We start from the raw sequence: 23,068 nt of genomic DNA on the forward strand, positions 1-23,068 counted from the left end.
CTAATTCCCGGGAGAATACAAGTAATTAATTAGCTTCTCATTAAATTAAAACAAAGGCGCCTCTTTAATTACACGTTTAACTGCAAGGTTCAAGTACCACTTCAAACGACATCGCTAAAACGCTACACTCCCCGGCTGTTCACATCACAATCGAAAGAGAAATGTTTCCTAATACGAAAGGATCTGTATCACAACCGGATAACCCATATTGGAGTTTTACTGCCAGTAGGCCTATACAGTATTTAATAGAACAGTGTGGCCTTCCAGCCCCGCACAAATTCCCCGCATGCAGAAGTGATTATTGGGATGTCTAATAACTCATTTTCAAGGGGCAGGCAGGTTACGTCACAATATGAAGAGATAACCGGATGATCGCTCGCAGCATGTTTCTCAGCGCTACCCATCAAATGCAACTCCTTGCATTAGTAAACCCCGCTTTCGACCGCATAGTACTAGACTGGTGTATGGTACAGCAGCGCTACATTTGCTGTCTGCGTATCGGCTATGGCTAATGGGTTCAACAACGGCGAATATACAGACATCATTTTAATCTATGGAGAATCTGGTCGGAATGCAGCTGAAGCTCCCTGACGGCATGCACAGGAGTTTCCAAACAGACGTCTGCACACGTATTTCTCCGAACAGTATTAGTTTTTGTTTCATACAAACAACTCTTTTTATAGAGTGGAATGTCTGTATATGTAAAAATTAATAAGTTATTAAATTTTCTTTCCTGGATCTTTGGCATGTTTAGAAATGCACCCTGTTATGGAACGCGTGCAGTAAAATGACTGCTATTTGCTTCACAACATCGGAAATAAAACACGTTGTAGCGCTCCTTCGAAAACAAGTGATTAGGCACCCCATGCAACACTAGTGCATGCGGGACACTTGTAAGTAGAAAATACGGCTCACGCGGGCTGCCTGTTAGTCCCATTTCTTCATACGGGGTCAGAGATGATGCGAGATGAATTTATATGTCATGTTTCTCGGTCGGATGCCCTTCCTGACGCCATCCTCAGTTGAGGAACGAAGGAGGATGAACCTGGGTAATGAGATGGGAGGAATCGGCTGTGGCCTATGAACTGGAAATATCCCAGCATGTGTCTGGAAGTGAAAAATAGGAAACTACAAAAAAATCATTCGCGGGACAGCCGTCAGTGGGTTCGAACCCACGCGTCTCCCGAATGGTCATTATTATTATTATTATTATTATTATTATTATTATTATTATTATTATTATTAAATCCTTTCTCCGTTAGGGTCTTCTAGGGACCACGTGACAATTTCAATGTTTCACCCTTTGTTGCTCCTTCTTCCTCCTCCAATACTCCTTCATCTGCTCACTATGTCACCTTTTCCTCTCCACGGACCATTTTGAGCCTGTTTTATTTCCCTTCCGACGTTGGTGTGTGTGTGTGTGTGTGTGTGTGTGTGTGTGTGTGTGTGTGTGTGTGTGTGTGTGTGTGTGTGTGTGTGTGTGTGTGTGTGTGTGTGTGTGTGTGTGTGTGTGTGTGTGTGTGTGTGTGTGTGTGTGTGTGTGTGTGTGGCTTTTTTCTTACGTTGTTTCTTTTCAAATATTTCTTGACTTCATGAATCCAGGATGTTGTTGTTGTTGACTTTTTGTTTCAAAGATATTTGGAGATATGTTTAGTTAAGCTGTTGTCATCCATGTCCAAAAAACATCAATCGTCTCTTCCGGATTGTTTGTTATGTTTTTTAGTTTCGGTATATTGCAACATTACTTCCTGATTTCCAGAATGATGTAGTTCTTAACGGACCGAGTATTTTCCGTATACTTTTTCTTTCCAGTACTTCTAATTCGTTCAGCTTGTAATTCGCTCGCGTACAGGCATTCCTGTTTGAACCTGTGTTGTAGCGTTGTATTTTGAGGTTCTTAGATAAACACTTTTTGTTGTACCGTTGTTATACCGTATGCTCTTTCCTTTCCTCTACAGTGGACTTTTCCAAACCATTTTGCTAGAATTGTTTCTCCCAAATATCTGATTTCTTTTATCTTCCTTACTCGACCAGTTTATGTTATTAGAAATTCTGGAGCTTTTTTGTCATTTTTTCCACAGAAATCCTTAAACCTGTTCTGTTGGCTATTCCTTCCAAAAGACTGACTTATATTGCTGCATTTTTTAGGATTTCTGAAAGTATGGCAAAACCATCTGTAAATGCTTGACAGCTTATTTCAACGCCTGTGTTCTTTCCTCCCAGTGTTATTGGTGATAGTTTGTGTTCTTTCAGTTTTTCATTCCAAATTCTTACTATTTTCTACAGGACGTAGTTGAATAGCAGTGAAGATAAACCATCACCTTGCCTTATATCTTTATTTATTCTAACTGGTTTAGATAATTCACCCATAAATTTTACTTTTGATAAGGTGTCGTGAGTGTTTCACGGAATAACTTTGCCAATTTGGTTTTGACTCAAACTCTCGGATTATTTTATCTAGAGTTTCCTTATCAACAGATTCAAAATCCTGTTTAGAATCAATAAATGTTATGACTATGTCTTTGGACTTCATTAGTCTGTGACAGATTATGAACTTCAGGTTGAATACCTGCTCTAAACAAGATGATTATTATGTATTTTATTATATATAATTAACAATTTTAATATTTGGTTTATGTGCTTCTTCGGTACAATGTATATGGAAGAAGTACTATTTATTACATACGCACATGTGCTCCATACATATCTGTATATACCGTACTTACAATGTTGACAAATAAATTTGACAGATATTTATAGGATATTTACTACAGATAAATAGTCAAAATTATTATTAGACGATTTCCATTAGTCCTCTGTATATGATGGATGGTTCTTGCCAATAAACTTCCTTACTATACGGTAAGCGGCCAGAATTACTGCTTTTCTTAATTCTCTGTAAGCGAGAGGGTGGAGATTAAGTGCTCCAATGCTCCTGTGTAGTGTATAATACCATTACATCCAATCACTACTGGAGTGACAACATTGTTGAGTTTCCACATGGTTTTTATTTCCGTGGCCAGATATGTGTACTCGGATGTCTTCTCTGTATGTGTTGGAGGTTGTGAGGATTAGGACAGGCTATATCAATTATGAAGCAGATTTTCTTGTTTTTATCTACAAAAATTATGCCTGGTCTATTGCATGTGATAGTTTTAGCAATGATGATACTTCTATCCCAGTAAAGCTCGTAATTTTCACTTTCCAAGACTGATTGGGGTTTGTACTTCCAATATGCTTTAGTACAATGGAATAGGTTTATTTTTGTGGGCTAATTTCTGATGAATGATTTTTTCCAATTTGGTCATGTCCGTGCTTGCAGCCTGTATTTGCCATTAATCGAGAACGTGAGGTTATGTTCTGGATGGTTTCTGGAGATGTATTACATCGTCGGCACTGATCTGAACAGACAGATGGATCATGCAGTATATGTTTTCTGTAGTTCCTTGATCTTGTATGGCGAACATGAAGCCCTCTGTTTCTGTGTGTATATCTCAGAGTGTCAGCCACTCATGCGACGCTTTTTCGTCGATATGTGGCTGATCTAACTCATTTGGATACCGTCCATGAAGAGGTTTCTTTTTCCATTATTATTATTATTATTATTATTATTATTATTATTATTATTATTATTATTATTATTATTATTATTATTATTATTGCATCAAGTGTGAGAGAAATGAGATTCAGTACAGGTAATTGTTACCTACTTCAAGGAGAGTATAGTGATATAAACACTTGTGAGAGAGAAAGCAAGTGAGTTTAAAACCTACTACTCAAAATACATTTCACCTCTCATGTAGATTACATACCCTGCGGTTCACCACAACAAACTTTACACCCATTGGTTGAATTGTTTCCGAGAAAAGCGCACCCGCGAGGAACGTATACACTCCGCTCATTCTTCCCACAGCAGCGTTATCACAAACGGTGCCTTTCGACCTCGTACGATCTACCTTAGGAAGTTTGTAATCCACACATAAGCATGCGGCCCAAGCACTAGTCAAGCGATTGGGAAGAGAATATGGCGCGTTTTGAGTTTCTTCTCAGAGTACCGCTTCTGGATGATTCGTGGTCTAGGACTAGCAGTGAAATACTTCGTACTTACATCTAAATGTACAGTTCTTCATAACCAGAGGTGTAACACTACCCACACACATGCGTCATAGACACTTGACGACAAGAAACCCCGTAATTCTGCTACAGAACAGAACGACCACAACACCGCAGACGGGATTGTGTTCCCTCGATGACTCATTACAAGTTGGAGACTTTGAGAGTACGTCCGTCCGCACAGAGAAACCCACCTCGACAAGAGCGAATGGCTTGCTGATCCACCAACATCTGCGATGCACCTTCATAGGTCCAATGTTAATGGAATATACTTGTCTATTTCATCTGGTGAAAGAAATGAATGATCTCCGCTACTTCAAAAGATAAGTTTGGAAATGCTACTTGCTACGTTTGTTGCTCATTTTCTGTTACGCTCACTTCCTCACATAGTTTTCATCGTGATTTGAAAACTGCTAAACATTTGCATGGCAGTTTATGTATATACACAACATGTTCTAGGTTCTTTATTTTGAAACAAGTAAGTTAACTTTCAAAGCCCTGATAGACTTTGGTCTACCAAGCGCCCACTACTCAGCCCTAAGGCCTGCAGATTACGAGGTGACACGTAGTCAGCACGATGGATTTTTGGTTCTGTAGACCGGGGTCACTACCTCACCGTCACATAGCTCCTCGTATCTCACGTAAGCTGAGTGGACATTGAGCAACCCTCAGATTCAGGTACAAATCTTCGACGTGCTTGGAATAGAACCCGTGCCTCCGGGTAAGAGGCAAGCTTATCCCTAGGTCCCGGGCCCGGTTGAGACATAATTTATTAGCAGTGCGAGAGACTGAAATAAAAGATAACGGGTAGGGAAATATGCATTTTCTGATGGAATATCTTACATATTCTGGAGTATGCTGTTGAAGTAAATCTTTAAATCATTACAGCAAAAAATCGATGAAATATTAACTGAATTGTAGTACCTCAGCTGCAAAAAATTAATGTACAAAAATGTATGGAACTTTTTCCAACATTTGCATTCACTGAAAAAAAAAATTACTAATGAAAGGTGAACCTGCCCCATAAGGCACACGGGACAGAGTGATAATCAACACCATGAACTTGGAGAGTTGTTTTTTACAATTTGCTTTAGGTGGCACCGACACAGGCAGGTCTTATGGCGACGATGGGATAGTAAAGATCTACGACTGGGAGGGAATCGGCCGTGTCTCAATTAAGGTACAGTGCCAGCATTTGACTGGTGTGAAAATGGGACACCACGGAAAACTATCTTCAGGGCTACCGATAGTGGGATCCGAATCCACTATCTCCCTAATCCAACCTCATAGCTGCGTGCCCATAACCTCACGGGCAGCTAGCTCAATTTGGTGAGTACCGGTATACTATTATTCCCACACATAATTCTTTAGGACGAGTATTGAAAAGCTGTTCTAGAACTTACGAAGTTTGTGTATGAATAGGAGTTAGAATTAAAATGAAAGAGTTTCTCTTCCAACTTCCAATGGCTTCTCTCTGATCCCCTCTAACCTTCGAAATAACTACAGTTTCCGATCATTGGCTTCTCTACCATCTAACGAAACATAGGGAGTCGTCATCGTTTAATTAGGAGTTTGAGATAGAAGTTGTGAAAACCAAGTTACGAAACCCATGAATTAATTGCTCAAGTTAATTCTCATAACCTGTATTACTATAAAGTCGTTTTTATTGTTATGAGTTTGTAAATGAACAGAAATAATCTCAGACACCCGTCGAGATGTTGTAGCTACCGATAAGGAACCGGTATAATAATTTCGTGTGGCTATTTCTAGCCGAGTGCAGCCCTTGTAAGGCAGACCCTCCGATGAGGGTGGGCGGCATCTGCCATGTGAAGGTAACTGCGTGTTGTTGTGGTGGAGGATAGTGTTATGTGTGGTGTGTGAGTTGCAGGGATGTTGGGGACAGCACAAACACCCAGCCCCCGGGCCATTGGAATTAACCTATGAAGGTTAAAATCCCCGACCCGGCCGGGAATCGAACCCGGGACCCTCTGAACCGAAGGCCAGTACGCTGACCATTCAGCCAACGAGTTGGACAAGGAACCGGTGACAAAGACGTTCATCCTCATAATCTTGAAAATTTTCGTCAACCCTACATCCATGAGTTCAATAATATACACAGAAAGGATTTTATTTATTTATTTATTTATTTATTTATTTATTTATTTATTTATTTACGTTATAGTCCTCTTGAAGTATCGAGAGATCTATTATTTATGTTTTAATGCACGAAAAGAGGCCTTTAAGTTTCACATAATTATATTTTTAAAAGCAAGGAAAGTCCCGAGGGAGAGCACTTAACAAAATGAAGCGCATGTGGACCAAATGATGCGTTAAGATGAGACTTTACTCAGTCATTAGAGAGCCCTGGATTCTCACATTCTCTCTCCTGTAATAGCGTGTCGACACATTCGGTAAGGTTAGGTCATACATGATGACTAACAAGTGGTTCTGAAGACCCATGTGTGTCTACATTAGAAATAAGAGTTTCTTTTACAGATTGATAATAAGTAACTGGCTACTTAGCTACGAAATAATAATAATAATAATAATAATAATAATAATAATAATAATAATAATAATAAAGCAAATCCATCTCCGTACAGGCCATGAAGGCCCGTGGAGGGGTGGAAGGTAAAGACTTGCACTATCCGTAACCACGGCACTTGATGGGGTATTTATTATTTTATTTATTGTCTTGTTTTATATGGCGGGACTCAGGCTATGAAGCCTGCTATTCTGTCCGACCATACATACACCTACATGAAGAGTTAAATATACACTAAATTATCTACAGTTTAATATCTTAAGGTATCAATTAAATGTTTTAATTAACCTAATAACTTAGCTATGATCTAATCCTACTATGTTATAGGAAATTATTATTATTTATTAACCAGATTTGACAGAGTTTCTTAAAGCGGAGGTGGTTTGACACGCTCCTAATTTCAGCAGGTAGGGAATTCCAAATTCGGCTGGCGGCGACTATAAATGATCTACTGTAGCCAGTTGAGCGGTGAATGGGAATGCCTAGTACTGCGGTGGATGATGATCTGGTAGGAATACTAGAAGGTGATGCTAGGTAATGGAATTGTGTGGCAAGGTATTCAGGTGTGTTAAGGTTCAGTATACGATGTAACAGGGAAAGAGTGTGTAAATTTCGTCGCTCTCTTAAGCGTAGCCATGAAAACCTACCAAATGCGGGAGAAATATGGCTAAACCTTGGTATATCTGAAATATACCAAGCTCCTTTTGGAGCTTGATGGAAAGTGAGGCGTTTAGGTTACTGTATAGTTAGCTCTACGCCAGCCGCCTTTGTCCCCAGGAATTAATCTGGTACTCATTTTTGGTGTAGGCTGAGTGAACCTCAGGGCCATGTGCATCTCCGGAAGTGGAAATTTCACTTCTTAAATGTTACGACTTCCTGACGGGGATTCGAACCCACATCCTTCCTGGCGAACCGAGCATGCCTTTTGCCGCCTCGGCCAGGCAGCCCCGAATAATAATAATAATAATAATAATAATAATAATAATAATAATAATAATAATAATAATAATAATAATAATAATGTTATTGGTTTTATGTCCACTAACTATATTTTTACGGTTTATGCAGACGCCGACGTGCCGAAATCTAGTCCCGCAGGAGTTCTTTTACGTCCCAGTAAATCTACCGACAAGAGGTTGGTGTTTTTGTGCGCCTTCAAAAACCACCGGACCGAGCCAGGGTAGAACTTGTCAAGTTGGAGTGAGAAAGCCAGCGCCTCAACCGTCTGAGCCACTCAGCCCGGCAGCTAGCTACGAAATAGAATAGAATGTAACAGGAAAGAGTAGAATAAAATACTTCCATCCTAGTTCAGATAGCGTGAAACCGAGAAGAGAACATATATTTGTTGGATACATGCTTTAAATTACACGTCTTAAAATGATTTTACTATTACCACATTAAGTAGTACTAGATGCCCCGTGCTGCTCCGCAGCAGTCGTTATAAACAGGTCAGATAACTCGTTATGATATGCCGGAGTTCGAAGTCAAAATTCATCCATTCTGACGTCATCGTGGTGTCTGTTTGGTAAAAATCTATCCATATATTCGCTTTCTTGACCTGCAGTTCTTGATGTAAAGCTTGGTATTGTGTCGTAGAAGGCGACGGTAATTTGTAATCGCAGTTCTTCTATATAGAACGGTTGTCTTATGAGCTCATAAGTCAGTCTTGAAGGAGCGATTTTTGGGCTGCAGAGAACTTAAAATACATCACCTTCACTCTTTCTAGTGTAGCCAGGTTATCCTTCGATAAGTGTTGCCAAATAATATCTAAGGCGTATATCATGATGGGATCTGCTTGTACGTAGACTTTTTTCTCTTGGCAGCCCTGCCATCTGTTGAATATATTTGGAAGCTGGGAAAGGTTGGAGAATCGAAGAGTATCTGACAGTGAATAGTATTCTTCCGTGATCACAGTAAGTGTATACTCTCTGGCTTGACAGGTATAATCAAACATGGCTGCATGCAATGACAATACTAAGGATGAAACTCACATATGTCAGAATAATAATGAAAGTGTCAGTCGCTTAGCAACCTACTAAGTACAGAATGTATTGCGGGTTAGGGTAAACTTTCGCCTGCAATTATTAGAGTGATCATTTAATGATTGGATTTTATGATTACTCAAAGTTGGCTGAACTTAGAGACCTGTCAATGTCTCATGATTCACCGGCAGGTAATTCCCGAGAGAATAAATAAAAAATGAAGCAAATAGGTCCAGTAGAACGGACGGACGGATTTGCCAAAGTAAACCCTTTTCATATATAGATACTGAAAGCTAATAAGGTTAATATTCATTCCACAAATTACCATCCCTCTTTCTTTCCTTTTTAGTTTCATTTTCACCTAGACGTGCTACAATGCTACATGCAACCACGTAATTACTCTAGTCAGTGCTTACTTCTATGTTTAATTTCCTTTTATCACATATGTTTAAATACAAAGAATTACTGTTCTTTCCGATGTAATCCACTCTTTGTTTAATATTTGTATAGAATTTTCATCATCTATTTTTATTTTATATTCACTATCCAATATTAGCTATAAATGCGTCAGTTCCTCTACATACTCGCAAAAGATGCGCCTCTTCTATTATTTCTCCATAAAAAAATTAAATAACCGAGCGAGTTGGCCGTGCGGTCGGGGGCCACAGCTGTGAGCTTGCATTCGGGAGATAGTCGGTTCAAACCCAACTGTCGGCAGCCCTGAAAATGGTTTCCCGTGGGTTCCCATTTTCACACCTGGCAAATGCTGGGGCTCTACTTTAATTAAGGCCACGGCCGCTTCCTTCCCACTCCTAGCCATTTCCTATTCCATCGTCACCATAAGACTTATCTGTATCGGTGCAACATTCGACGTGTTTCTCTCTCTGAGCCTTATTTTTATATATCCACATTAGCCACCACACCATAGTTCTTACCTCTCTGTTCGAAAGCCTTTCTTTCCTTACTGGCATGTTTTGGACGATTTCACAGAATTTGGCTATTAAATAACTAGGGTAATCGCTCATATGAGGAAGTCAGAATAATGCAATGTTATTCCTTTTATGTCCCACTAACTACCTGCTTTTCTGACGGTTTTTGGAGACACCGAGGTTCCGGAATTTTGTTCAACAGGAGTTATTTTACGTGCCAGTAAATCTACCGACACTAGGCTGACGTATTTGAGCACCTTCAAATACTCCCGAACTCAGCCAGGAATATCGAACCTGCCAAGGTGGGGTCAAGAGGCCAGCTCCTCAACCGTCTGAGCCACTCAGCCCAGCAGAATAAAGTAGATAAAGGTGCAATTAACAACTTGAAAGTTTATGTGAGAATAACAGGCAGTGTAAAGGGAAGATTTACCAAACAGACTGATGCAGTTCGATTCAGAATATGGCTTTCACAACAGGTCACCTAAAATAATACAATTTCATGTGGTCTGCAACCTTGTAGTTTAAACTAAATAGTTACTTTTATTAAAACAGTAGGCTATGACAGATACTTTGGAAAGCATTCAATCCATGTACAGGAAATTGTAGAGGTGGTTCAGGGATGCTGACTAAGAGTTTTGTTATAACGAATATAAGGAACCAGTGAATCAATACAGAGAAATTGCATTTCATTTTATATTTCAAGTGCCTTTGTGATTGTTTACACGGATTTTTTTCGAACTCAACTACTTTTGTATTCGCTTACTCGATGTAGTATAATTTGTCGAGGTACTCGCTGTTGTCATGATAAATTCAAACCCCATGCAGAGGCTGCGAACTGCAATGCACACATTCCACTCAATGGTGAGTACCGTCAATTATTCAAATGATATTGTACCGCGTAAACTATGCAAAGGCAGTTCATTTCCAGAAAGAAACAAATTTTGTGTAAACTAACACAAAGGTAGATGCGTTTAAAACATAAATAAATGCAGTAACTGAATAGTGATTCACCTGTAACCTTGGGTGTGCGCAAAACAAACTGTACCGAAATTATTGCGCATCTACTGTCAACATTTTCCTAGCAATGAAGTGTTTATGTATCGTAAATAACATTACATAGTATAAACTTCATGATCCGTTTTGACAGTTCTGAATTGTTCAAAGAATACGCCTTTATTTTTTCCTCCTATGCAATACCGTATTCAACCTCCCTGAGGGCGATACAAGTTCATGTCAAATTTACTTAAAAAAACACATGTTTCGGCCCTTATTTATGGGCCATCTTCAGTGGACAATTTTAAGGTAGAGTTTTTATTGTACCGAGTTGAAAACAATCTACACATAGTATAAATATTCATAGTTATGATAAACTACATATTAAAATTCACAAATAGTGGAATTAAAAGTTTTGTACAAATCTTGCGTTTGGAAGACAATCCTCAAATTTTGCCAAAATCTAAGTCTAAATTGAGTCTTATAAAACTGAGTTTGCAGTCTCATTAAAAAAATATTAAAATAATATGATCATTTTTCGTGCATTATAACGAAAAATTATTACATTATTGTGAATTCTGAAAGTAGATTCAGTTTATTCAAAAAGGTAGTTTTGTTAAAATGTATTCTCTTATCCTGCGTGTATATTTGATTGTAATGACAATTTTTTTGAGTCCGTGCAGACAATTCTTGATACCTGTTCTGAGGGTGTAATGAAGGAAGTTTCTTCAAAGTTAATAGAGACCACGTAAACGTAAAATTAAGCAATTTCCTCAGTTGTGTATGAAATTTTAAGCGCTATAGGGGCGTAAAAGTTTCAAATTGTGAGTCTTTGATTGCTGTATCAAACTAAACAAATCTCACTTCCGGTCTAAATACAGTTCCGGAAAAACTGCCTAAAATCGCTTGTTTCTTTACTCGCCTCCTCTTTGATCAAACCCTAGCCAAAGTAACTTATTTACATAATTCTTTCTGCAATGTGTTCTTGGTTTAATACCCTCGGACAGTTTTTAACTTTTGAAAAATGTCAAAACCGAATGTAGTTATAAGGGCTTAAGTGAAACTCTGCATTGACTCACATTAGCGCTCATAGTGGTGCTTGAGTAAAACTCTGCATTGACTCACATTAGCGCTCATAGTGGTGCTTGAGTGAAACTCTGCATTGACTCACATTAGCGCTCGTAGTGGTGCTTGAGTAAAACTCTGCATTGACTCACATTAGCGCTCATAGTGGTGCTTGAGTAAAACAATGCATTGACTCACATTAGTGCTCGTAGTGGTGCTCGAGTGAAACAATGCATTGACTCACATTAGCGCTCGTAGTGGTGCTTGAGTGAAGCTCTGCATTGACTCACATTAGCGCTCGTAGTGGTGCTTGAGTGAAACTCTGCATTGACTCACATTAGCGCTCGTAGTGGTGCTTGAGTGAAACTCTGCATTGACTCACATTAGCGCTCATAGTGGTGCTTGAGTAAAACTCTGCATTGACTCACATTAGCGCTCATAGTGGTGCTTGAGTAAAACAATGCATTGACTCACATTAGTGCTCGTAGTAGTGCTTAAGTGAAACAATGCATTTACTCACATTAGCGCTCGTAGTGGTGCTTGAGTGAAGCTCTGCATTGACTCACATTAGCGCTCGTAGTGGTGCTTGAGTGAAACAATGCATTTACTCACATTAGCGCTCGTAGTGGTGCTTGAGTGAAACAATGCATTTACTCACATTAGCGCTCGTAGTGGTGCTTGAGTGAAGCTCTGCATTGACTCACATTAGCGCTCGTAGTGGTGCTTGAGTGAAACTCTGCATTGACTCACATTAGCGCTCGTAGTGGTGCTTGAGTGAAACTCTGCATTGACTCACATTAGCGCTCGTAGTGGTGCTTGAGTAAAACTCTGCATTGACTCACATTAGCGCTCATAGTGGTGCTTGAGTAAAACAATGCATTGACTCACATTAGTGCTCGTAGTGGTGCTTGAGTGAAACAATGCATTGACTCACATTAGCGCTCGTAGTGGTGCTTGAGTGAAACTCTGCATTGACTCACATTAGCGCTCGTAGTGGTGCTTGAGTGAAACTCTGCATTGACTCACATTAGCGCTCGTAGTGGTGCTTGAGTGAAACTCTGCATTGACTCACATTAGTGCTCGTAGTGGTGCTTGAGTGAAACAATGCATTGACTCACATTAGTGCTCGTAGTGGTGCTTGAGTGAAACAATGCATTGACTCACATTAGCGCTCGTAGTGGTGCTTGAGTGAAACAATGCATTGACTTACATTAGTGCTCGTAGTGGTGCTTGAGTGAAACAATGCATTGACTCACATTGGCGCTCGTAGTGGTGCTTGAGTGAAACAATGCATTGACTCACATTAGCGCTCGTAGTGGTGCTTGAGTGAAACAATGCATTGACTCACATTAGCTCTCGTAGTGGTAGAAAAAGACAAAAATCTAATCTAACCGACCGGATAACGATGATTAAGAAAAGGGTTTTAAGTTTTAGGAATAAATAAAGAATATGTTCTCATACTTTTGTATGCGATTCCCCTAAAATTCGTAGCTCATATTAAGATGTTTTCAACACTGAGTTGCTTGCCTGAAGAGCTACAACTGTGGACTTTTTAGTAGCAAGACCACAAGCTACATCCGTAGTCACAAACGACCATGCAAGAATTAGATCATTATTCTGTAAGACTGTAAGTCTAAGAACAGTGCCTTCTGAATTTTGTAAAGCAACGCTGGCACTAGCTCTTAAAATTAACAATTCTACTAAATCTCTTTAATTTTATACTTGTGGATGTTTTAAATGCTAGGAAAAAGTAATACTATGGTCAACGTTAAGTAGCGCAACACGATTATTTATAGGTATCCGGTTGATGGGATTCTCGCTGGCTCCCAAACTTTTGAGTTGGCTCGTCAATTCAGGGAAAATATCTGCACCACTGCTTTAGTCTACAACTTGGGTCAAACTAACCACTCGCACCAGACAAGCAATCTTTTGTAGAGATAGTGCGGTTCATCCGAAATCAGAAGTCACACGGTAGAATACTTTTACGCGTTGTTTTGTTCCTAAACATCAGTTCACTATTCCCTTGCCCACCATTCATTTAACACATCTATGGTTGAAACAGTCATGCTTTTAAAGGCCCGGAGCTCTGCGGTGAAACGCTGGCGATTACAGACGCTACGCTGGGTTTGTTTAAAGCAACTATTTCGCTCAGTGACACATAACTGTTTATTTTGAGTGTTAGCCATGCGTGGTATAACGTATCGCTCGCACACACGGACACAGATGAACGTGTGGTAAATCCAGAAATAACTGTGTACAGGAAACCATAGCACGAACGAAAATCTATGTATCTACATATCGGAGCTATCTATCACCTCCCACATCATTCACTCCTCAGAAATTAAGACACACACACACATAGGCGTATATCGGAAACCACAGCACCTCAAACATTTGTATTAGAGATATAAAGAGTACTATCGCCCTTGTCAGTGAAAAACTCTTCTAACAAAACTATACTACACAAATACGTAGGACTATAGGAAAAATGTGTATAAAACATTCAGGCCCAGATTCTTCAGCGAATGGTAATTGTTAACAAAGCTGTTAAGTAGAGTTAACACACAATTTCACAAAATAACCGTCTCATCAAGAACTGCTAACACTAACAAATTTTAATACGTGGCGCGATCCCTGTGTTAAATCTCTTAACAGTTGTTAAAATTTGAAAATGATAGTGTGTAGAAGACGTGTGTTTGAAGTCTTGCCGCTGTATAAAAACTATCTATAAACTGAAGAAGGCAAAGGACAACCCATACTAGGAAAAATATACTTTTTAAGGGCCCCATACACATGCAGACTTCTGGAATACTTACCTGCACAGACTTGCCTCCGGGAGGTAAGTCGGAAGTATGCAGTTCCCCTCACAGGCTCAGACTAAATGATTCTTTACTGAGGAAGTTGAATACGTCGCGCACAGCGGCTTTCTGCTTAAGATTATGCGCTTCGGATGGTTGAAAAATGTAGACGGATTGAAATTAATTAGATAGTCGGTATAGAAGATGAGTTGTTATTTGGACACAATGCATCGCTCTGCGCGAAGAAGACGCGCAAAAAAAAAAAAAAAAAAATTGTTCAGTTTTCATATTTGTAGGTTACCACATTTACATTTTCTGCCGCAAATCTGAGATAGCGCTTTCATCGGAAAGTCTCCGGCTGAATTCAAGCAGCGCCAGAATGTCAGAGACTTGCCTGCAGACTTATCGGCCATACACACAGAGACATGTCTGAAGAAACTGGTTTGCGCAGACTTACCTACGACTAAGTCCGCGCGTGTATGGGATCCTTTAGAGTTGTAAGTTCTCTTAACAAACATATTAGCAAAGCCATAATGAATAAGGTACTGGAAAAAAATTGAAAATAGGTTCGAGTTTCCGACAGATTGAAACTTATCAGCGTCAACGTCTCCAGTGCAGGAATTGCTTATAGTTCTTAGATCAGACAATCAGACTTCTTTCATGTAATTGTAGACATGTGTGCAAGACAAGAGTGTGTATAATTGTGGAAAGAGTTTCTGCTGCCATTGCAGCATTGGCAAGGCAATAAAATAATGCCCGAAAATCATTCAAGACATATCAATAAGCACAGTTTTACGGTGTTGTAGGAGCCTTAGATTGCACTCATATAAAACTATTTATACAAATCCACAGCCGCAGCATCTTTGGCGACCAAGGCCCACGGTAACGACCAATCTGACGTCACTTCCGTCACACATTTTATCGCGTCAAGCTACACAAATGTTCAGAAGACTCCCAGCCATGTCGAGTTGAACAAACCGAGCATTCCTTTCAGAGTATCGTATCCCTAGCATCAACAACGAAGGGATTAAATTAGAATGTTACAGTTTTATTAATGTGACATAATTTGCAATATTAACAGTATATTTGTAATTTTTGCTGCTATTACTGCGTTATTTGAATAGACAAATGAAGCGTGCGGGCGAACAACGGGACAAACGCCACTGAGCAAACCTGAAGGAGAGCGTAAATGCCTATCATGGCATGTGGCCTGGTGGAGGTCTTTCGAGTACCGGCGACCTGCGGGTCTAGGCCCACCTGTCATGAATTCTAATGATGAAGACGATACACACACCCAGCCCCCGAGCCATTGGAATTAACCAATGCAGGTTAAAATCCCTGACCCGGCCGAGAATCGAACCCGGAACCCTGCGCACCAAAGGCCAGCACGCTACCAATTTAGCCAGAGAGCCGGCTCACCGATGCCTGGTAGCTTGGGTAGCAGTAAGCCGAATTGGCGTAGGAAGATTGCAGCGAGCGCACGGTGCAGTAGGCCACTAGGAGCGCACTAATTCAGTGACGCCAGGCCTGTTGAGAGTTGGGCCTACGGGAGTTGAAGTCTGGCGTTTGGCGCCACCGGCGAGAAAAAGTTGACTAACGCTACTCGAAAATGGTCTGTTGCTATGACAACGAAAACAACGATGCCACCTGTAAGGAAGCTATCGCCACGTGGGTTGGCTTGATCTCAGTCGCTTTTGTGATATTATTTGGAGTAGTACTGTATTAGGTGTGTTAGTTGTTGAGGAATTGTGTAATAATTTAAGTGTTAGTTTCCTGAATATTATTTTCGTTGTCAATTTATTTTTTGTACGTTAATCATTGGCTAGTTGTACAGCTCTATTCTCTATTTAACATGTGCATTTGGTGAGGTTATTGTCAGGTTAGTGAATATGAAATCCCATATTTATTGACAATGACGTGTTCTTTCTTAAATGCCGGAATTATTAACATGAGCTTAGGAACGGGTCAAAGTTTATTGAATTGCATTAGGCCAACATAGTTGATTAAACACTCAGCCTGTATGAAAGAGTGATATGCCGCAGATTGAGGAAACTATGACAACGCAGCGTACTTTGTAGTTACTGGTTTCGCCGCTCAACTCTCGCAGGCGCAACTATAGCACATTAAGCTGCAGGTTAGGTGATACCTTGAAAAGTTTTGAATATTTACAGGTAACATTTCTATGTTTCATAATTATGTACATTTATTTTTGTGTAATTTTCACTGTGGTAAATTAAGCTGCAGATTATGTGATATCTTGACAATGTTTGAATATTTCTTGGTTTATTAAATGTTTACATTTGATTCAATGATATTTGAATTTGATAAACTGTGCGTTATTTCATGGAAACAGGGATTCATTATCAAGCACCGATTACGATATGTCGAATCTAGGCCTGTTTAGTGAGAGAGTGCTTATTTTGGTCGCATACATGTATACAATTTACAGCAATGTTTCCAGAAACTGTTTTTCACTCGTACTGTGTTACCGATCGCTAATTGCATGTATTCAGCACATAAGTTAATATTTGTCGACCGTTACTTTACACTCATTTTTATTGCTATCCCGGAGATCTACTGACCTCGGAATGACGTGTCAGTGATCCCAGTGTCCTTATGCTTTGAGTGAACATGTCCCTATATTTTTAATTATTCCAATGCGCCATTAATTGCGATTTAAAATTGACTATATTAGCATTGCTTCCCCATAAGGAGAGCTCTACGATGGGTACGCCAACATGGCGGACCGCACACTCAACTTGGCGTACTTCCTCCTACAGCGGAGAGCTGCCATCAGCGAGCCGACACAAACTTATGCTGACCATTGGTAGCTAGACGAGACAAATTTAATGGTATCACTTGCAACTCTCTAGCTCTACGAAGTCACGACCTGGACTAAATTAACTGCATCGCGACAATCTCCATTTATTACTCTATACAGCACAGTAGCGTATACTGAGGGCTATCAACGCTATTGGTGAAGCCCAAACCTCAAATGAGAACGATGGGAGTCTACAGCACATTATAATGCAAGCAAATGACACATTGTTCCATTTTCAAAACTTGAAAGCAGTGAGGAAAAAAGTCGCACGTATTTCTGAGAGCTAAGCATCGGAGACTGATATTGCAGCCCAGAATCTCGTCCCTTTCCCCTCTACTCAACCATAGCGGCTTTCCTTCTACATCCTTGTACGAAGACAATACAGGGCTGCTATTATAGGAGCAATATATTTTTTAGTTTTATATGTACAACGGGTTGGAAAGGAACCCGTGATCACGGGTCAGACACCACCACTGATCTCCCGAGGAAGCTAATAAACCAGTGAACGATGGGTACGACCGCTGCAAAATTCAGCATTTGTATTTAATAATAATAATAATAATAATAATAATAATAATAATAATAATAATAATAATAATAATAATAATAATAATAATAATGAAATGAAATGTCGTATGGCTTTTAGTGCCGGGATATCCCAGGACGGGTTCGGCTCGCCAGGTGCAGATCTTTCTATTTGACTCCCGTAGGCGACCTGCGCGTCGTGATGAGGATGAGATGATGATGAAGACAACACATACACCCAGCCCCTGTGCCATTGGAATTAACCAATTAAGGTTAAAATCCCCGACCCGGCCGGGAATCGAACCCGGGACCCTCTGAACCGAAGGCCAGTACGCTGACCGTTCAGCCAACAAGTCGGACATAATAATAATAATAATAATAATAATAATGGTGCATGGCATCTGTGTAGGGTTGGTGGTGTCCTAATGAGGATAAAATGAATGGCGAAGACGTCATAAACACCCAGTCCCCCAAACCAGAGGAATTAACAGTATGAAGAGGTTGATTCTGAAAATTGATCCGGGGTCATCGGACCAAAGGCAAGCATTTTATCCATTTAGCCACAAAGCCGGACTTTAATTTCCTAAACCTTCGGCTACCATCTCCACTGATCAGGGGTTGAGCATTGGCAGCACCAGACGCCAGGGCAGTAGCTTGTGAAGCAGCCTTGACAACACAGCAAACTTCTCCGTTGGCTATTGGCTGCAGCTCAAAACGCTGAAGGCTTGACGTTCACTAAACCAACCGTCGAAAAGGGGTAACCTAAGTCTACTGGTAGCCCACGTCTTGATCCCAGCATACGCCACGGATCAATCAATCAATCAATTGATCAATCAATCAATAGATCGATCTCCTGGTTGGGTGCAGTAGAATAACACCCACGATACCTCCTGCCTGTCAATCAATCAATCAATCAATCAATCAATCAATCAGTCAGTCAGTCAATCAATCACCACTGATCTGCATTTAGGGTAGTCGTCCAGGTGGCACAACCCCTAGTCTTTGCTTAAATAATTGCAAAGAATTTGGAAATTTATTGAACATCTCCCTTCGTAAATTATTCCAATCCCTAACTCCTTTTCCTATAAACGAATATTTTTCCTCTTGAATTCCAACTTTATCTTCATAATTCTTTCCTACTTTTGAAAATACCACTCAAGCTTATTCGTCTGCTTATATCATTCCACGCGAACTCTCGACTGACAGCTCGAAACATACCACATAGTCGAGCATCTCGTCTCCTTTCTCCCAAGTCTTCCCAGCCCAAAGTTTGTAACATTTTCGTAACACTACGCCTTTGTCGGAAACACCCAGAACAATTTTTGTGCTGCTTTCCTTTGGATCATGTCCAGTTCTCGTATCAAGTAGTCCTGGTGAGGATCTCACACACTAGGGTCTTACCAGAGACTTATACGCCCTCTCCTTTACATCCTTACTACACCCCGTAAATACTCTCGTAACCATGTGGAGAGATCTGTAACCTTTAGCGACAACCTCCTTATTATGATTTCCGCAATATATCTTGCCTTGTACCATTCCTTAGTATCTAGTCAAACAATCAGCAGTAACAACGTTAATATTACGAAAATTACCTCCAGAAGACCAGAGATGAATGTTAGTCGAGATGTGATGCTCGCCATGTCAGTTATTTCTCTTCTACCAGACGTAAAGTTTGTGGGAGAGCTTTAATATACTTTAACTTGCCTTATGGCTGGGAGTAGTAGATTAACACCCCTGGTATCTCCTGTCTGTCGTAAGAGGCGACCAAAAGGGGTTCCAGGGACTCTTAACTTGGGAGCGTGGGTTGGTGACCACGGGGTCTTTAGCTGAGCCCTGGCATTGCTTGTGCCAGGCTCCTCACTTTCATCTGTCCTACCCGAACTCAGTTTATCATCTCTTGTTCGTTTCAGACCCCGGCGGATTTGGTCACGAGGTCTAGGGAATCTTTCATTTTCATGCCCGTAGTGAACTTTGTCTTTCTTTGGACGATACCTTCATTTTCTAATTGTCGGATCCCCTCTACCCCCTCCCCCCTCCGATTACTGTTATTGGAGAATGATTGCCCAATTGTACGTGCACTTAAAACAATATTCACCACAACCACCGCTGTGGCAACAATGGTGCGGCACCACATTCTCTAGGCAGTCCGTCCTTAATGTGATAAGTGGCGGCTGCAATAATATCCTAATTTGAAGGGGGTGTGCGGAGTAGCTCCTTTGGGAAGAGCTTTCGCATTACTGGCCATCCACATGGTCGTTTGCAAGACTACTTTTTATTTATTTATTCTCGACCGCGCGTCAATATTTTTTTATTTCATTATCTTCTCCATTTCCTATCTTGAAAGCCTTGCAGGCGGCCATGGACCGGGGGTGACAGTGGCTCTTGAGCGGCAGTGGTCTAGCGCCGGGGATGTCTTGGTACGACCGCGACAGGGTAACCAGTGCCGAAAGGAGATATGGGATTGCCTGATGGGTTTAGGGAGGTTTCTCATAACTTCTCCTTTACGGAGGGGTGGAAGTAGCTGGCAGAAGATTAGCCTTTGCACATCAAGTTATTCTGTACTCTTGTACTAGGCTATGTCCCTGCGTTAGTACTCGCTTGTCGGTCATTTGTCCAAACAGGTAGGTCACCACGGGCTGTGAGGCGGGGCGGAGCCTCACAGCACGCCCATCCCCCCCCCCCCCCAGAAAAGACACATACTAACACAGCTCTATTCCCTTTATCTCACCTAGAAAAAAGGCAAACCCTGTCGAGCCGGGCTGAGCGATGACCGTCCGACCAGGCATCCTGTGACTTCCATCTCTTCGGATCGTTGATGAGGCATGAGGATGAACGCCATGACGTGGCTTCAGAAACTGGAAGCAGATTTCTGTCCTGCCAACATCAATGTCTTGATGTACAGGAACAAGAACTTGGATAAGAATAGTGAGTATGTTTAATAGCAATGTGTACTGCTATGTATTAGTTTATCTGCCTGTAAAATAAAGTTTCTCCGTGCAAGATCTTGTCTCCCTATTTTTTAAAGGTACATTGTACTTATAACACATGGTGCCCGTCATCGTTGAAGTGCCTGCCTTACGAAGGCTGCACCACTATTAGTAATAAGCCATTCAAAATACACCCTGGGGTGTACAAAACTTCCTGTACTTGCGGCAAGGTATACATTGGCTAAACATTCCGGTTCCATTTGTACTCGTATCAAGGAACACCAACGTAATATCCGTCTCAACCAGCTGAGCAAATCAGCAATAGCTGAGCACGCGTTCCAAGATGTTCGACTACTACCATCATGTTTTCATTCCTTCATTGAAGAAGGTGGTGAGCCTCTTAGACGGTTACGCTGTCTCTCAGACCAGGAGATGCTTGGAGAAAGTGAGAGGGTATGCGTTCGCTGCCTATACTAGCAACTATCTCGGCATTCACCTTACTGCAGGAGAATGGAAAACCGCGGAAAAGAATTTTCAAGACAGCCGAAGGTGGGAACCAGTCCCTCTTCGTCTCCCGAATACAGGACGTAGAGCCGCGAGCATCCCTCCTCTGCTCGGTTGGCCGGTCAGAGTGCAGAGCCGTCGGACAACGGCCCAGCTGTGACCACTTGTGGGCCCAGACTCACCCTGCATCCACCGACCCGATTTTCGAGCTCTTGCCTACACTAAACACTAAAGGTCTGCGGCTATACGGGAAGCTGTGGAAATACGTATTTCAACAGCGACACTCTCTTTCACTTAAATAAAACGTGGTTGTCAGCCACTTAGGATTTATACAGGTGCCCTTTCACTATTATTATTTCTTACCAATGTTTTTCCAAATTCGTATTCTCCTCATCACGAGATGGTTCACACTGCGCACAGGGAGCCATCTAGTAGCGAACGAGAGTACCACTCACTATAGACAACGGTAAATCATTCTTAAGCTCAAGTGATTCAAACCTTCATTCATTTTTAGAGAAGTCTTACTCATGAACAGACGAGATTATCTTTTGAAGACGCAAAGCAATCTGTGAAAGAAAGAAAAGCCCGAAAGCTTATTATCGTATCTGCATACAGACTATTATTATCTATGTAATGACATCATCATTCATTGTGCAAAATTTGAATCACCAGTATACTGTATTTCAAGGAAAGTGTGGCCACGGCTGGTCCATGGTCCAACAGCTCTGCACTCTGACCGGCCAACCAAGCAGAGGAGAAGTGGCCACGGCTCTACCGTGGCTCTACGCCGCTGCATTCGGAAAACGGGACAGGGCTGGACCTCACGGCTGGCCCCAACCGTCGACTGTACTGAGAATGGTTCCCCGTGGTTTTCCATTCTGCTGCACTAAGGCGAATGCCAAGACAGCTCCCAGTATGGGCCACGGCCGCCAACCCCCTCACCTTCCCCGAACAAATCTCCCGGCCTGAGAGATGGCGTCACCGTCTAAGAGGTCCGTCTCCCCCTTCAGGGGAGGAATGAAAACATTTTTAATAGTAGTAGTAGAAAAGTGTGTGTTTGGTGGTTACTTACACTAATGCCTGTATTTCATGTGCATCATCCTGTAATTGGTCAGTTTCATTTGTAAATGGTCTGAAGGAATGCAGTTTATCAAGTTTCTATTGACTCAAGGAAAAGTCATTTCCTAAGCAAAATATTAAAAGTTCCAACAGTGCTTATAATGAATGCATTGCCCAAAGAAATATTTGTACAAGCACCATAAAAGGCTTGAAAATGAAAGACTCCCCAGGCCTCGAAAACCTAACACCGTAGGGACAGAATAAGAACAACTATTGACCAAGGGAGGTCGGATAAGAAATATGAAAGCGAGTAGCCTGACACAAATAACTAGAAGCAATGTCAGGCTCAAAATTGCTACAAAAATGAAAGCCTCTGGAGTCTCTTTTAATCGCCTTTTACAGCAGGCTAGAGATACCGTGAGTGTATTCTACCGGCCCCACCCACAGGGGGAAAGTAACATTATTATTGCCATTATTATTCCTGTCCTATTAGTCAGCCCGTACCGTAGTTAGGTCTAGTTTTACGGCTGAATATCCTTCCTAACGCCAATGCTGTGTGGTGGGACGACATCAGTATTACGTGTTTCTGTGGTGGGTGGTAGTGTAATGTGTTTTGTGTATATGGTGATGATGATGATAATAATAATAATAATAAAAATAATAATAATAATAATAATAATAATAATAATAATAATAATAATAATAATAATAATAATAATAATAATAATAGAGGTTCGCCGGCTATTTAAACTACGCACATTCTCTATGACCATCTATGCCAACGGACTTGAACTTGTAAACTACCAA

The sequence above is a fragment of the Anabrus simplex genome, chromosome 9 (genome assembly GCF_040414725.1).
Source record: "Anabrus simplex isolate iqAnaSimp1 chromosome 9, ASM4041472v1, whole genome shotgun sequence".
NCBI classification, from domain to species: Eukaryota; Metazoa; Arthropoda; class Insecta; order Orthoptera; family Tettigoniidae; genus Anabrus; species Anabrus simplex.